This window comes from Lissotriton helveticus, chromosome 2_1, assembly GCF_964261635.1.
Source record: "Lissotriton helveticus chromosome 2_1, aLisHel1.1, whole genome shotgun sequence".
NCBI lineage: Eukaryota > Metazoa > Chordata > Amphibia > Caudata > Salamandridae > Lissotriton > Lissotriton helveticus.
The window spans coordinates 443,545,428-443,563,095 of NC_136059.1; the positions used below are offsets into that span (position 1 = coordinate 443,545,428).

A 17,668-nucleotide genomic window follows, 5' to 3' on the forward strand; every position below is an offset into this window, starting at 1 on the left:
TGAAACAGAATGGCATTGACTTTTCAGTCAACATATGGGCCACTTTGGTCTACCTCTAAAACTGCTCGAAGTAAGCAATCCTTGTCCACCTAAGGCACTGTCATTATGAATTATTCCCTGCCAACTCAACATTCAGAACCATTGACTTCTGCTGGTACCCTACAGCACAGGGTATCTTGTTTCTCATGTTTTGCAGTATTACTGGACTGAAAGCATCGGCATTCGAAATGATTTCTGACTCTGTATAACCTGCTCAGAATTTTGGATAATCTGAACCATCACTTTATTTTTCTGCGTTTGTTAAAGTTGTTCCACATTTCCCAGAACCCTTTTAGGATTTTGATGATATTTCCTCTTCCAGTGCCCGATCTTCCCACAGAAGTGACAAGCTGTATTCTTTTTCATCATTTCAACATTCAAGTTCACACAGTTACCTCATCCATGCATTTGATTTTGAGATACTTTTTCCAATTGTGTTTTCTGGGCAAATTAATTCTATTCTGCTTCTCATCAATATGTTCAATATGTATTAGGCCAACTTCAAGATCACATCTAAAGTCTTTGTCAGCCAACACAATTCACTAGACTGGATGTGATTGCTAATCTCAAATCCATCATGAAATTAGACACAAATCGTCTGACACCATCTTTCTGAGAGACAATGACTCCGGTTTGTACTGACTTTTTCAGCTCTTGAAAAGTTCTAAACTTTTATACAAATCTAAATCATTCTCAGGAACTTGGATTTTTTCTATTTAGCAGCTACTTCTTCAGAAGGAGAACCTAGCCTGGTCTTGTGCAGGCCACTCAACAACAACCGTACACTCCATCCCCAAGTTACTAGGAACCACAATTTCAAATAGCAAATTTAAATCGATCCACATCATCTGAGAAATGTTTGTCAACCTGTGTACCTCTTGATATAACGTTCCTGGATCTTCTCTCAATTTTGGGAAGTTGGTAGTAAATGCATATAAATCATCTCAGGTCAAATGCATAACATTCCCTCCATGAACTTCTCTCAAAAGAAACTCCAAAACTGCTCTAGACCCCGCATCTGAATCACTTACCACATTTCTTGTCTCACCTTCAGTCCCTTTCATTTTCTTTTTATTTGCTGTCCCTCTTCTCCATCTTTCTGGTTATTTCTTTAAATCATTTGAATTCCTGGTTTTCTCAAGTAAATCTTTAATATGGGCTCTCTAAGTGATTAAACCCATTTTTCTATTTCATCATGTGTCAAAATCCATTTTATAATTTAATTTACCATTTTTCATCCTGCTGATGCCAACCTCCAACTCATCAGCTAATTCTTCTAGTTCATCATGTGCTTCATTTGCACGTCTGGCGTATTCTTTGATTAAGTATCTCATTTCATCAGTATTATAAGTCAACAGTCTATTTGAATCAACATTTCACCAAATTAATTTTTTTTTAAATATCACTGTCCTTACAGGTGTGCTGCTTGAATCGTTACACCCTATTGTGTATTAGCTGTCATCACTGTCCAGGTCTGTGCAACTGGTGCCACTACAGTAGTAGCAGAACGCTGCACAACTGTAACATCATCTTCCCCTTCTCCTGTATCAGGTTGTGGGCACGTGTCACATGTCTCTGCTGGTCCTACTGTGTATGGAGGAGGTCTAGAATTCAAAAGTTCACTTAAAAAAATGAATCTCATCATCAGAATCATTATTTTGCTTTTCTATTTTGTTTGTCTTGTCTTTATTATTTGGTTCATTTTTTATAGTGAGAAATGTCTTTACACACTTGATCATATCCTCCCTCCAGCATTTCTCCTGTTTGTCTCACTTTTTCTCGAGGCACTGTCTAAATGAGCCCTTCACTCGTTTCTACCTTCTTATTATCAAAAGTACCCTTTAAAGAAAACTTCAAATCTTTGTTTGCAGCAGTATAATCATACCATTCAGAGATCCAGGCACATGCGTGAAAACCAATTTCTGTCATCATTACAAATGCAGGCATCCGTTTGCAGGTAATTTCAGACACTCTATACCAGTTACAACTGAGACCTTAGGCTTTTGCAACACATTACCCATTATTTACACTTAAAACAACTCAAAAATTGCCTCAAAATCAAGACAAAACGAAGTAGCAGTGTGGCTCTGTCAGCAACCACACCAACAAAGAATAGCAGTGGGTCGGGGAGCTAACTTAATTATGTATCTGAGTGGAAAAAAGTGAAAAATTAATTTTTTCCAAAGCAAACGGAATCTTGCCTAGGGTACTCCCTCAGTGTGAAAGAATTCCCATCAGTCATCGATCGAGACCACCCTTCATCATCTGGGAACCTTCAAGATCTGAAGGAAAAATACCCACAACAGATTGGCAGATGCTGTGAACCTAATCTGAAGCGAGTATACCAGTGATAGAAGGTTGAGTGTGGAAGTGTGTCTGTGGACAACTGAGTAGCAGTGCAACCAACCAATCAGAGCACAGATTTGGGATTACGTCTCAACAATCCCAGCTGGGCTACCCGGATGACAAACCAATCATGAATTAAAATATACAGGACCAGTCTGGCTACCGCTGCTATCCCTCCTATCCAAAGAGTTTAATGAAATCACATGCCCCAGATACCTCCGCATTCTGCGACTTACCGAAGCTACGCATGATCCTCTGTGATCTCATGTATCATTTCAGTACTCACTACCTGAGTGTTTCTGAGATTGTTTCCTATGAACGCACACTGGTTGGGGTGGGAGGGGGAGGGGTTGGTTGGGGGCGGGGTGGGTTACTGGTTTTTGTTCTTACAGTTTGGCTTTCTTACAACACCTACCATTTGTTGCCTTGGCACTATACCTCTGCTCTGGCGTATGTACTTAGCCTATTATTCGATTTACAGAGAAGACGTGTCTGTCTGTCTCGCTAGCAATATATGCCTACTGCTTTTCAATCGCACTGTGATGCCTGTGTTTGCTCTTAAAATCAATAAAACAAATTTGACATTAAAATATACAGGACCAAAACCATATACCCAAAACGAGAACCTGGATAATAAACAAAAGACAGAACAACTGGTTCGGTGGGACGCCTTTGTCTCTAATAATAAAGCACTTTCCTACTACATTCCAATCAAAATCCGATTTTTATTCTCAACATAGATAGTCCATTGTATACAATTATAATGGTGCAGACAGTGTAGTGGTGTGCACAATTTAACAATGATACCTATACACAACAGGGATGTCATATATTTTTCTCTATAAAACAGTTCTGAGGTTTGTACTCCTTAATTATACCTTCTCCAATTTCTTTTAGGGTAGCAGACAATCAGTCACAAATGTCAATGTTTGGACCCTATGTGATCTTTACCAGGGTATGTTAAGGAAATAAGTACGGCGTCTGTCCGTCCACAAACAGCTGCGTGATTCAGTTCATGTTCTCTGAATGGAGAACTGTAGAGAAGCAGCTTAGAACTGATCACCTGATTCACCCTTAAGCACTATCGGACAAAATGGAGACATCCGGACCGCTGGGCAATTGCTGTCATATAGTGAAGGGCATGGAAAAGGAATTTTCCTTCTGGACCAATATGAAATGTATAAGGTCATCTATTTCTTATGTGCTGATTTTGGTCAAGATCATAAACCTCATTGGTGTTACATGCTAAATTGGCCGAGATATGTTGGGATCATTCCCGATTGGCCTACCTCAATCTATGGATCCTGAAATACCAAAAGACAATGGGCTTACACTGTGATCCGGCTTTGGATTATATGGGGTGTTGACCAACTAACTATTCTCGAAACCCACCAAAACCCCAACCAGAATAGACAGGCAACCAAATAACCTGAGTAGAGAAATGTTCTATAAGGAATGGCCTTCCCTGATTGTATCACATTACATACTGGTAAAACAAGCAAGGCTTAAATTCCTAGATTTCTAAATTCTACATAATTGGTTCTGGTCCCCAAAAAACATAACCCCAACTAGCCTTCTAAGACATTAAAAAACATGGACATGTAGCCAAATTGGGTGGGATTTATTACGCATGCGTTGGAGCTGTCCAAGTTTATCGGACTGGGTGTCTGTGTGGACTGAAACACCCCCACCGTGAAGCTTTCCAGATCTCTAAATCAAAGCACCTGGCCATCCTTCCAAATGTACCTGATATCAGTTGCTCACAGTTGGAGTTTCTTTATCTATGCATCCTCAGTTACAGGAACCAAAACACCTATTGTGGATGAATAGTTAAGAGAACCTAGGAAAATAGCCCAGTGTGACCACATTATCCATGAAGGTAATGATAAAATTTAAACCATGGGACAAATATGGGATTTCTCTAGCCAGATCAGAATTCTATAGATTGACAGGATACCTGTAGCAATTCCCCACTCCGTTCTTCACCTGTCCACAGCACACACAAACTGCAAGACAATACTTTAATTTCAATGTAACACCCCACGTCTTATCTACGCCAGGTACACTTAAGTTAACTTAACTACTGCCCCATATACCTCATTATAGAACAACGGAAGCGAAAAATACTTCCTCTGCTCTTTTTCCTGAATAATACTTGACCCTACAATGAGGCATACAGGAATGGATGAATGACATATATAACAACATTTCCTGTTGTAACCTTCAATAGACTGCAAAATGAATCAGAGCAGACCTAAAGCCTGTGAGTGACGACATATGGAATATTTAATTTGCTAAACTACAGTAACTACTTCACTTTGATATATGCCATTATCTAGATGTAAATCCAACCTTCAACACCATGTTTTCACATACCATTCCTACCTTCTCCCATTGTCATTTCTCCCTCATTCACTCCACCCTCTTCACCTCCTTCTAAGGATGTTTTTCACAAAGTTTTGTGATTCCCTTTTCAGAACATAATAATCATATGTTTCTGAGTTAATATCAATATCATGAACACTTTGGGTATGTGATGCAACCATTTGTCGAATTGGGTGTACATTATGCAACGTATGGTTATGTACTTTATCTGTTTATTTTACTTGCGGTAAACTGTGCCCACGTTGTACACTATCTTAGCTTAATAAAGAATTGTTGCCAAAGAATGGCAACAATATGTCAAAGACAGGCCACCACTATACATAGTCAGAAGGCTGTCAAGAATCCTCATTATATGTCAGTGATGGGCCGCACCAAGGACAGCTAGTATACTGTTGAAAAGTCTCATGTTAGTTCAAGTATGGGTACCAATTGGCATGGATAGCAAGAATGTTTCCATAATGCCCATCACATGTCTATAACGGGCCAGCCACTGTTAAGCCAGGGATAGCCAGAATGTTGTCTACAATGTCCACAATAAATCAAGGATAGTCCCTCCGTATTTGGGCCCTGTTGAGGAGGTGGAGTGGTGGAAGGCTTTGGTAGCTTCTAGAACTATTGTGATTATGAGAAGTTAATACAATGTAAGTACCTGCACCTTGTGTACTTCACATAGAAAATACTGTGGCATGCCCAGAGGGAGGCCTCTCCTCATGGTCTCGAATCCACACAAAGTTCTGGACCTTGATACACAGTCTGGCTTTGTAGAGACCTTCAGAGGTACTGGGATTGGGTGGAATGTATCAGTAGCGAGGTGTTGGGGGGTTCACTTCTCCCTGGTCCCAGGTATCCCCATACTCAACATTACAGAAGATACTGGATTATCAAGGTACCAGAGGCTGTTTTTGAGTAGTGCTCTAATTTCAGCCCAACGTGACATAGCACAAAACTGGCGCTCCAGAAAAGCCTCTGACATCGAGTAGTGGAAACAAGAACTTGATGAATCCAGGCTACTTGAAAAAGCAGTCTATGAGGCAAGAGAGCGCCCTCCCAAACATGGAGGGATGGGAAGCTTTACCCAAAATCAAGGTCTTATTGATTAAATGATTGATTTATTAATTGCTATAGACCCTGCAGTGAAGTCCGTGACATTGCATACTTCATGGTTGTCAAGATCACTGTACGACTTCCTCAATATGGGGGTGACGCCGGGAGATTTTATTGTTATAGTTCTTTAAAGGATGATGATCGTTTTGTTCGATGTAAATTACTGCATATCGCCTGTAATCCATATATCCTATGCTTATAGTCAACCTTTTGCACAAAAAAAATAACATAAATGTATTTTTTTTGTAAAGAGATAGTACCCCATTATATCACAGATAGCTGCAATGTTGCCAATAAAGGCGAAAGATTGTGTTAACAGTAATGGTCATGGTATGTCACAGATGGGTGCCACTAGGAAAAGGTTCATGTTTACAGGAATATAAAGTGATCAGACCTCATCCACCAAGCCCCAAAAAACTAGTCGCAAATAGCCATTAATATCAGGCCCCTGCTCAGTGACCCAGGATGCTGCTACTGTTATAAGACTGCCAGTGATGGTGGCCGCTGTGTGATATCAGGGTGTCCATAACATCAGAGTTCTTCCATTGTGGAATGGTGCTGTGAATAACTCAAAGAAGCATATTGTGCCAGTGCGCGGCTGGAGAACTCAATGTGCCAATCACCACGGTATAACGTAACCAATTGGAACAGGGTATTTCAAAACATGCAGTATCACTGTCAACGACATCAGCTATTACTTTACTTGACAAGCCAAGGCAACAACTGACAAGGAACTGTCAATGTTTTCACTGCGCTCACCAAAACATCTAGGTGTGGTTCAATGTAGCAGGGGGTTTCTACTAGTACCAATGTGCAGAAAAATATACCAGCGAGCTGCACAATATGCCACAAGACACCAATACCTTCAATACAAAGATGTCGCCAGTGGTGGCTGTGTGATGTACGTAATTCCAGGGTACTGCTGGAATAGGTACACTCCTTTAATTTAAACTCACCAACTCCACTCTGTATTGAGTCAGATTCAAATTGCTTATTAATAGTGTTATGTTTTTATATTAAAATAAGTGAGGGGCAAAAAGTCAACGAAGGACGATGGGTGTTACAAAGGCTGTTCCTCAGGCGAAAGGACATTCGATATTTACATCCATTAGTACCAGAAACAGTAGCAAAACGGTAATGGAAATATTAGTAGTGGCGCAGCTACTTATGTGCTTTAATATAATCAATAACTGCAGCACTAGAAGTAGGACTAATACACATAGAAAGAGAAGAGCTCTGGGCGCTATTGTCACAGAAGTACTTGCAGCAGTGTTATTAGTAGGACCCAGAGCAATATTAACAGCCTAATTATTTATGGTTGCAGTTCCAATAATACTTCCAGAAGCAGCGACAGTATGTATGCTGCACAACATTAGCTAAAAACAGTGGTATTTACTGGATTAGTGCTAGGAGCAGTTCTTCCTGCCGTAGGAATAGAAACAATAGTAACAGTAGGAATTTTAGATGTAATAGTAGCAGTACTTGGTGCATTACTAATATTAGTAGATCCGGTAGCATTACTGATAGTACTGCTGAGATAGTAAGTAGTCATAATATGGGTAGTAGTATAGTTAGTAATACTGAGCCAAAATAGTACTATTAGCGCCAGTACATTTTTTTAAAACTGCTCTTTGTTCCTGGTTTTATTCGTGCTGGTATGCAACCGAATAACTGAACATTAATTGTGATGGTCACTTTCACGATGCAGAAGCAATCAGTATGTTTGATAGAGAAAAAAATACAACATGCTTATTGATCGAGTTCGGCTGATACCAGCTCCCATACATATAGACACAGTGGTACAAAAAAAGGTAGTCACAGTGACACAGAACGAATTTAATGTCAGTCTAGAAGATTGGATCATGTCTTATCGCTTCTTTGCACACTCAGCTCTTTAAGTACTTTCGACGGCTTATTTAGAAAGGAAGCTGTCTAGACGTAATTCTTTGTATTTATCTTATGTGGAGGTTTATGTATGTCGTCTTTTCTTGATCCTGGATGGGTTTCTAGGAAATGTGTTTTATAGGCGTGTTTATTGTTGGTGAATGAATCTTTTTAATTAATATAGTGGCATTGCAATTTTGTGAATCTCAATAAAAAATATATTTTTTTAAAGAGCTAATTTAATGTAAGAAAATATTTACTTTTCATCTTTAAAGTGAATGAAATGCAATTTACTTTCCATATTTAAGTTGAAAAAGGACATGAAATAGGACACATTAAACTAACTTGATTTCCTTGCCCCACTAATAGAAGTAGGTGAAATTAAGTATAATAGGAGGTGAAGTCATACTCCATGCAATACAAATAATATATGGGGGTCCCATTTGCAGGTCTGGATGTGCAATTTGCACACTGACTAAGTTGGGATTCTCTATACAATTTTCACTACAGCTTATGTACTAATAGGTCGCATAACAAATTGCACATTCCTTAGGGGTCACAAAACGACTAGCTTAGCAAACATTAATTAAGCAGAAAGCATGTGCGACCCCTTGCAATTGGCTGCGAATGTCATCATGGTGTTCAGCAAGAGACAGCAGTATGCCCGTGCCCATTCACCCCCGAACCTGGGATTTTAACAAACTGCAAGGTTTGCGACTGAAAAATAGTTTAGTTAGTAGATTTGGTGCATGGATCTCATGAAGCAATAAGGCAAGCAGTGGCATCAGCATGCTGCTCTATATAACAGCAAGTTACCAGTAACGTCACTGTGCAGCATAATATACAGTAGTGCTTCGTATAATATAAAAGTCTTAAAGGCCCAGGTTGCTGGTAGCAGAATAAGGATACTTATTTTTATTCCATGGTATTGTCAGTAGCAATAAAAGGATTCTTAATATACATGGGGTATACCAATAATATCAATGTGTGGGTATTATTTCCCCTTAGTCCTCCTCCTACTTTGACATTATTGTACTGCTTAACATGTAGATGCTGCAAATAATATTTGAGTGAAGGTTAAAGTTCAGGATGCAGTGAAAAACATGAAGGTAGCACTTCATATGCAAGGAAGACACAAAAAATCTCAGGGTGCTGCCAATCATTTCTGAACTGTACTTCTTACACTAAGGGCCCGATTCCGATCTTGTTCAGAAAGCAAACCGAACGACTCGTGTCCGGAATGCTTTCTGTACGACTCATGACAGGGGAGTCTGACCGAACAAGTACGATGCATTTGAATGCATCCGGATATGATTCGGTTGGACACTCATCGACTTCAATGGGAGCCTGGATACCGAACGTGTACACAGGCTCCCATTGACAAAATGGGTGATTGGGGATCATCGTGCACCCTGTGGCGGGTGCACCTTGGTGCGTGCCACACTGTGCATGGTCTGAAAGGGGGGACCCATGGGTACTCTCACAGGCACAATTCAGTGAGCCCCGGGTAAAGGGGGGCCTGTTACCCGCCCCCAAAGACAGATTCTGGCAGCTTTTTCGATACGAGCAAAACGAATCGTAAAGGCTATCCGAATCGTTCATCGTACTTACTCGCTTGGAAAACCTACTTCAGAGAGCTGTATGATTTGGCTGCGGAGGGCTCCATCTCTCCGTATGCCTTCCGGAACCGACTCGGTCAGCGCTAAGGGTTTCCAGGCATTGTACTTGGTCGTTCAGAATTTGGAACGAGTCGGTCAGAAACAAGGGCTACGAATCGGTGTAGGTAGAACCAAAATTCGGAGCCCTTCCGACTGAGATCAGAATCGGACCCTATTTTTGTGACCTGATTTGGAAGCTTGTTAACTATTAAATTAAGTGTGAGTAAAAGTAGTACTAACAGAGACCAGTGAGCACCTTCCTGTTAAGGATCAACAGATGGACTGAATTACTAAGTCTGGAAGTCCTTCACGTACAATGTAGCCAGACTCTGGAATACTCTTCCAGTACATCTTCGGTCAAAGCCTGGACATCTCCCTTCGAAAGCTCCTCAAAATATGGCTGTTTCAAAATGCCTCTTTATAAACCATCTAGCTCTTCCCTCTCTTGCTGCTAGCGCTGGGATGCCTTAGATGCACTCAATAAATGCTGTTTTAAATTAAATTGAATTAAGTGGTGGACTTCCTCTTAAGCAAAACACAGATGACCTGTGCTCTTGCATAACGTATAAGAGAGGATCTGTACACCTGAAGGAAGGTATGGGGACTCTGATAAGCATTATGCATGAGCTGGTGTCCCAGTCCTTTTTGGGACATTGAGTGACAAGACAATCATTATCAGTAAATCTTGCCTCCAGAAGGAGCATGGAAAGAAGTTTGTTTAACTTTAAATATTACAATCAATGGATGAAGAATCCTTCTTCTGTATTGTATGCATATATAGAAACTCCTATGAAAGGAATTAGAACAGTCTAGAAGGATAAATCAATCAAAGAAACAGGATTTGTAGAGCGTGGCTAATCACCCGTGAGGGTATCCAGGTGCTAAGAACACTGCTGCCGGGGCGGGCTCAGTTGAACAGCTAGGTCTTGAGCACTTTCCTGAATTACAGCAGAGAGGATGAGGCCCAAAGGTGAAGAGGGAGGTTGTTCCAGGACTTTGTAGCGATGTAGAAGGAACGTACTCAACTGTTGCTGTGGTGGATGCGGGGGTGTGAGTGAGGCAGAGGGTGGCAGAGCACAGGTGTCTGGAGGGAAGGTGGAAGTTCAGGCGGTGGTTTATGCATCCTGGTCCTTGGTTGCATAGGGCCTGTAGGTGTGGATCAACATCTTGAACTGACATATCTTCTAAATGGGGAACCAGTAGAGCTTCCTGAGATGGGCGGGGAGGGTGATGTGGGTCGCTTTGGAAGGTCTAAGATGAGTCTGGCCGCTGAACTCTGCATGGTCTGCAGTCTCTTGAGAAGGTGCGAAGTGATTCCTATGTAGAGTGCGTTGCCGTAGTCTGTGGCTAGTGGCAAGGGCTTGGGTGACAGTCCATCTAGTGTCGGTGGGGAGCCACTTAATACGGAGTATGTGAAGGGTGAGGAAGAAGGGGGATGAGACTGTGTTGATCTGTCTTTTCATGGTGAGCTTGCTGTCCATGGGACGATGCCAAGGTTGCCGGCGTGGTCGGTCAGAGCGGGATATGATGGTCCCACGGGGAGGTTTGGTTCCCCAAGATCAGTACTTCTGTCTTGTCTGTGTTGAGTTTTAGCCAGTTATCTTTCATCCATTTGGCGATGCTCGTCATGCATCTGTGGAAGTTGGTCAGTGTGGTGGATGTGTCTTCTGATAGTGAGAGCATGAGCTGGGTGTCGTCGATGTAGGATATGATGTTTCGTCCATGAGTTTTGACGACGTTGAACAGAGCACATAGTAGGGCTGAGGGACGAGACTTGAGTGATGCCGTAGATGGTGATGATGATGAGAACTTGAGGATGAAGTAATTGGCCATAAAGTGGAAAACTATTACTAGAATAATAGTTCATTGTGTGCATAAAAACCTCAGAGGTTAATTTAGGCCAAAAATTAAATTAGACTTAGCAGAACAACGACCCATTACAAACAAGGAATTGGGCATCAGATAGAATGCATGATGCCAAGTTTAAGAATACTACTAAAACTGCTTTAGACATTTTAGGCTCAGGTCATGAACTCCATTTTTTGCCCAGTACACAGCTCAGAATGGAACCATACACGGACATGAGTGCAAGATTACACAGGGTGAAGCAAGCCAACCCTGGCAGTCTGCAGACCTGACATTGAGCTACTTTGGGAAGTTTCTCTGGGGTTTCTGCTCTTGCCAGTTTCTGGATAATGGTACAGCAGGTTAGGGAGCAGAGGGAAGCCACAGCCCTAGCTAAACAGGTCAGGAAGTTTCCACAAATTACTTTGCAATTAATGCAAATAAAATGTGAATGGTTGATGTAGGAAAGGAGCAGATTAACTGGGGCTGCCCACCATGCTCATGAAAATGTGGAAGGGAGAACACAGCAAGGCAAATACACTGACACAGTTGCAGACCTGGTAACCTCTAATATTCAAACAGAGTTGCCGAAAGGCACATATTTATATTCTTGACTACCAGGATATCGGTCTATATGAGGTGAATGTTAGTTCAACCCTTGGATTAAATCTTGATAGGCCAATGTTACAGGTTGGGTTGAAGGTTGGGGTATACTTGATCAGAAACAGAAAATATGCCTAACATCAACCTCAAAGGGAAAAAGAAACCCTCAATCTACTTTAAAATTCAAGAGATTTATTTAGAGCGTAGGCCAGAAGCAGAGATTGCCATACAAAAGATTGCAGAATAAGCCATTCGTGATCCAGAGCTCAAATTGCAAGAGCAAAAATATATTGATGCAATACATGAACTCCCCTACATCATAATGTACTGTAGCTGTTGGTAAACGTGAAGATAATTGGTAGCAATCTTTTCAGAACTGCAGAAAGTAGAGCCTTCCATGGAGGGAGAACCAAGATCTGAAATTCAAAAAAGAACATTTCTGAAAGAGCAGAGGTTACACATTTTCAAAACTGAAATGAAGCACACATTTGTCGCATGTAAGTCAAAACTGGGCACCTGGAAAGTTCTTCATGTACGTCCAACAAAACACCCTTAGCTTCCTTAAAGATGTCGGATACTGATCCTCTCAACAGAGAGGGTACAACTGAGGACAGAAGGCATGAGTGATATCGGAAAGACCTACATACTTCTGGCTCAAAGGTATTGAGAGGCCAACGAGGCATGGGGTCCGATTATAATATTGAGGGATTTGGAATATCTAGACGAGATCCTGAAATCAGCTGCTCTAAAAAAAAACAGGCAAACCGAATTTTTATGTTTCCAAAAATTCTCACAGACTTTTCACAGAGAACAGACCTTCTCACAGTGTGTAAATAAACTGCTGGTGTTAGAGATCCAATTAACGTTCTTCATCCAGCGAAGTTCATGGTCACTATACACACTAATGTGCAGCAAGCTGGGATTACTTGACAAATCCAACACCGACAAACGTTTGGTGTAGATTTCAAGTTGTAGATGTTCTTAAGTATTTTGCTTAAAAATGCACAATTGCTTGATAACTCCTCAAGGCTGTCGTTGTAATTGGGTGCACATGTATAATGTACAGTTTCTAGTCTGTTGTTCTTACTAGTAAGTGACTATAGCTGAGTTAATAAGATTTAACTATACTGAATTTTGTAACCGTGAACATTTAGTTTGCCGCTCTTTCCTACCTGGATGCTGGTAATGCCATACTAACCAGTGTCCCTGAGCTCAACTCCCTCCACTGAAAATAATCCTGCGTGCCACAGATGGTTATACACACATAGCAGTCATTTGTGAAGCAGGTGCAGTGATGTCTGGGCCAAAAGGGGAAAAGCCTCACTGCACCCAATTGTGGGCGCCTTTTACTACCCAATAAGTTTGTAGGGAGATCCACTTTACGTGCTTTCATGAAACCCTCGCTATTCTACTGGCACTATCAAATCACCTCTATAATTAAGGTCCCATGAAGGCTGATTCTGCATGCCCACATCACCTTTCAGACATGATTCATGACCTGCCCAGCATAAAAGTTTACTTTCTGAGAAGGGCAACTTTGCATATCCCGAAAGACTGGAATTTAACATGTGCCAATCAGGAAAAGGCAGCAGATTAGCCTTCTCAAGCTGCACACCCAGAATCAGGAATTGATTCTCACAGCAGATCAGGCCTGATCCTCTTCAAAAAGGGAAAAACACATCTGCAGTACCTCACGCTCCACCAACAAGAAATGACAAAGTTCATTTTTCCAAAGGCTGAATTGGGAAGAGGACTCTCTGTTAATCCTTCCATCCTCTTGCGCTTTTAGCACCCAATTTTATAATGTTACTGTGGAAGCCGAACCCCAATATTTGATTCCTCTAGCGACTGGCGACTACACTCCTCAACAGAAAACCAAAATTGGGCAGATTTACACAGAATATAATATAGGGCGCATAAAGGACTGAGTTCTAGATCAAACATAGAGCAATAATGGTATTTCTTACAGAATAATATGAATGAGGTACAGAGAAAGAAATACATGAACACCATGAAGTCCCAAGTTACAGAAGTATAGAATAAGTGCAAAATCATAACATCCAAGCTAGGCATAATCTAGGCAAAACTGCCAAGTGTCAAACTCATGAAGAGCACCAACAGCATAGAGGGTAGCCTACAAGGAAAACGGCAAAGTAATCCCACGAAAATCCCACGAAACAGAATCCCAGAGGATTTATAGGAAAATCACATAAGTTATTAATAGTAAATTCAGCAGGGTAAGGTTATAGTGGCATTTGGCAAATCAGAAACAATGACTAATAATTAAAAACTACGCAATTATTGAGCACTAACTCATCTCTTACAGTAAGAGAAATCTCTGCTTGCTTCCTCAGCAACTGTACTCAGGAGATGTATAATACAAATTAAAAATGTCTTAAACAATGGCTCATAGAACTAACACAAGATCTCTAGCAGAACTTCCAGTAGAAGTCCTTGAAAACGATACTTTGGGTACACCATGGAAGCCTTATTCGCAATACACACTTTCTTAAAAGTGTACATCACTGTTGGATTGACGTCATTAACTTGATGCTCCGCGAAAAGAGGGGAAAGACGGCTTTGCAGCAGGACACTGACTGGGAGGGAGAAATAAGCAGAAATTGAATAGAACCCTAAAAACTACATCCATTTTATAACAATAGAGTTCCATACGAAAATGTGGGATAACTATTCATAGCATTATTTACTCATCTGAATGACCTAGTAAATTAATTTGTGGTGCAATCTCATCAGTTATTTGGTTACGACTCTATGCATCATAAAACAAAAACATGAAAAAACATTTAGAAATAGTGTTCATAGGAAATGTGCACATTTTGCATATTTCGAGACAATAAAAATGCTTTAACAATTCCTTGCCACACTTATACACATAGGGGCATATTCTCAAGGACTTATCGCTGATGTATCGGCACTTTATCGTAGCCAAAGTCGCGATAAATGTATCGCCCCATTCACAAGCTGGTGATAACAGTCCATATCACCAGTTTACCTGCGATAGCAGCCGCAAAAAACATCGCCACAGATGACCCCGGCAACTAGCGCTAATGATATGCAGAGTAGGCGTTCCCGTGCAAAAAGCAGCAACAACACCACATCACAACATTCTCAACAACCAGCCAGATCTGCGATAAGAGCACAAAACAGGCGATAAGGCGCGTTAGCAGCAGGGATTTAACACCTGCTCTCACCTGGTGTTAAGTCGGACGACAACCTGCACCAAAAAAGGGAGCCCATCCCAGAGTCACACCTGAAGAACAAAAGATGCCATGGAGCTACTGATCATGCAGCTCGGAGCCCCAAGAGGGCCACAACACCCACCGCCACTAGCCAAGAACCCCCCCCTCCGGGCCCTACCCCGGGCACCCCCCACCACCCCTGACCGAGATATTGAACATCAACTTAATGAAATCATGAACAAAACCATTCGCCTGATGTCGCACAATTACAACAAATAACATTCATGTGTGGTCAGAAAAAGATTGAATCATTCATTCACCATTGAAAGTCCAAACAAAATATTATAATCAAATTTGACTCTAAACAACTATTTGAAAGAGTCATGGCGGGTCATTCCTGGACAATCTGTAAGTCACAGCCAGCAAGACAAAATACAAGATAAGAAGGTATGTCATGCACTCATCAAAGGACAGAGGGAGAGAGAGAGAGAAAGAGAGAAAGGGAGAGAGAGAAAGAGAGGAAGAGAGAGCGAGTGAGAGGGGGAGAGAGGGAGAGAGAAAGAGAGGGAATGAGAGGGAGAGAGAGAGTAAGGGAAAGAGAACGAGAGAGAAAGAGAGGGAGAGAGAGAGGGACAGGGAGAGAGAGAAAGAGAGGGAGAGTGAGAGAGAAAGAGAGTGAGAGTGAGAGTGAGAGAGAGAGAGAGGGAGAGAGAAAGAGAGGGAGAGAGAACGAGAGAGAGAAAGAAAGGGGGTAAGAGAGAGAGAAACAGAGAGATTCCACAAGGAGCGCAAGGCCAATCGGGCTCTTGGCTCATACATGCCAACTGTTGCGTGTGTATCGCTATTGGTGCACCATAAGTCTAAGGCCTGGCATCAATTGCAGCGCAAAGGCCACATCACATTTCAGAAATGCAAGCAGTAGTCAGACTAACATTAGATAAGAAAGCTCCTTTGTCTCAATACATAAGGCGAAGGACATCTGAACCTCCAACCTTGGTCTTGAATGCAGCTGGCATCCCCTGAGAGAGATACCTTACCAGATTTTGACGACTCCCACACCACGAACTGCGCTAATGAAAGACCAACGTGTCCACACCCCACACACGGTTGTCCCTGCTTGAGGTACTCCTGCATGGGATGCCCTTTACACATAAGTAAAAAACAACCCATACGTCTAATTGTCGCACACACATACGACTCATTGCTCCGAGCTGTGGCATATCATCCACATAACTGCCGCAGGTCAGGAGAGTACTGGTTGTACGAGACCAACAAACGCAATGGCAGGCCATCCCGGGCACATGCACAACCCCTGTCATGTGGAACTGTACTGTGCACGAATGCTGCATCTGTTGGGATCACTTAATTTAAGACAAACAAGAGAACCCACAAGGTAGATAAGGACCTAGGGTGTCAGTATTATACGAAACAAATGGTCCTTAAAAGAAACAATAGGGCTGTGATTAATATAGACTTGAGTCAGTGCTATATTGAAGATGTCCAGCCGGACAGTCAATTTAATAAATTATAAATGCAAAAACGAATAGGAGCACAATACAGTGGGACACAATCCTGCGTCCTGCACATACACAAAACAATTACATTTGAACAAAAACATTTCAGGCAAGACAAAGTAGCTAGTAAAAAATACAAATAATTGGGGCAAGCTTTAGAAAAAACAGCCAATGCACTTGTTTTATCACATTGGGTTAATGTGCATGCTGTTCAAACAAGGCGAAGACGTTTTCATCCTTTTGAAACAATGCTAGGATCATCATCAGGACGGGTTTAATACAAGCCCGAATTATTATAGTGCCTCGTATACTCATTCAGGCGGAATCAAGGAGAACATGAAGGCCCAGATGAAGCTTGGAAGTCGCTTCAGTTGCGGACCTGGAATAAGTTAGGTTGCAGCTGGGGCAATGAGCAGATGCCAAACAGCACATGACTTGTCCAGCAAGGCAAGTTGTGCAGAGCGTGTTGCCATCTGTAATGATTTGTGTTCATTTTTGCCTCCCCATTTCTTGCACCTAGACATGTTCTGATGCTGCCTGTAAGTGTCTTAAGCATTGGTCTGCATGTTGTGGCCCTTGCCTTGCCCGTACTGACACGCACATGCTAATAAAGTCTAAGCAACTTCACTAGTGTTCAACTGTGATGACTGTTGATTAGAATGACAAATCATGTGCCTCAATGAGCACTGTCCGTACACCGGGAGGGACTGACTGACACATTTCCATTGGGGGTGAGTCCCTATTGACAGCTCCACCTCTGTGAGCCAGTCATTGTGGTTGAGATAGTTGCTGCAAGACCTGTGCTCTTAAGTGTCTTCAGCAATGTGCATATGGTGTCCAACTTCTTGCCATGTGGATCAATGTGATCCATCAACACAGGCTGTGTTCACACAGATGTGTGTGAGTAGGTATGTGAAGAGATGTTCTGTTTTCACCGTTGATGGGGGATACTACTTCAGGCCTTCTTCCGAATTTGACATTTTTACACACAGCCCTATTTAACACATGGACGTGGGGCTACGTTGGAGGGTTGCAAGATTCTTGTTCATGTGCAATGAGGCCACAGCTAGATCACACCTTCACAGTCATC

The 17,668-nt window shown here is 41.8% G+C and overlaps 1 protein-coding gene across 2 annotated transcripts in view; it reads right to left on the reverse strand.

Annotated features, from left to right (window-relative positions):
• The window catches only part of ARL15 (ARF like GTPase 15), a 1,581,679-nt gene that overhangs the window by 230,854 nt on the left and 1,333,157 nt on the right, over window positions 1-17,668 (reverse strand). The window lies entirely within an intron of this gene.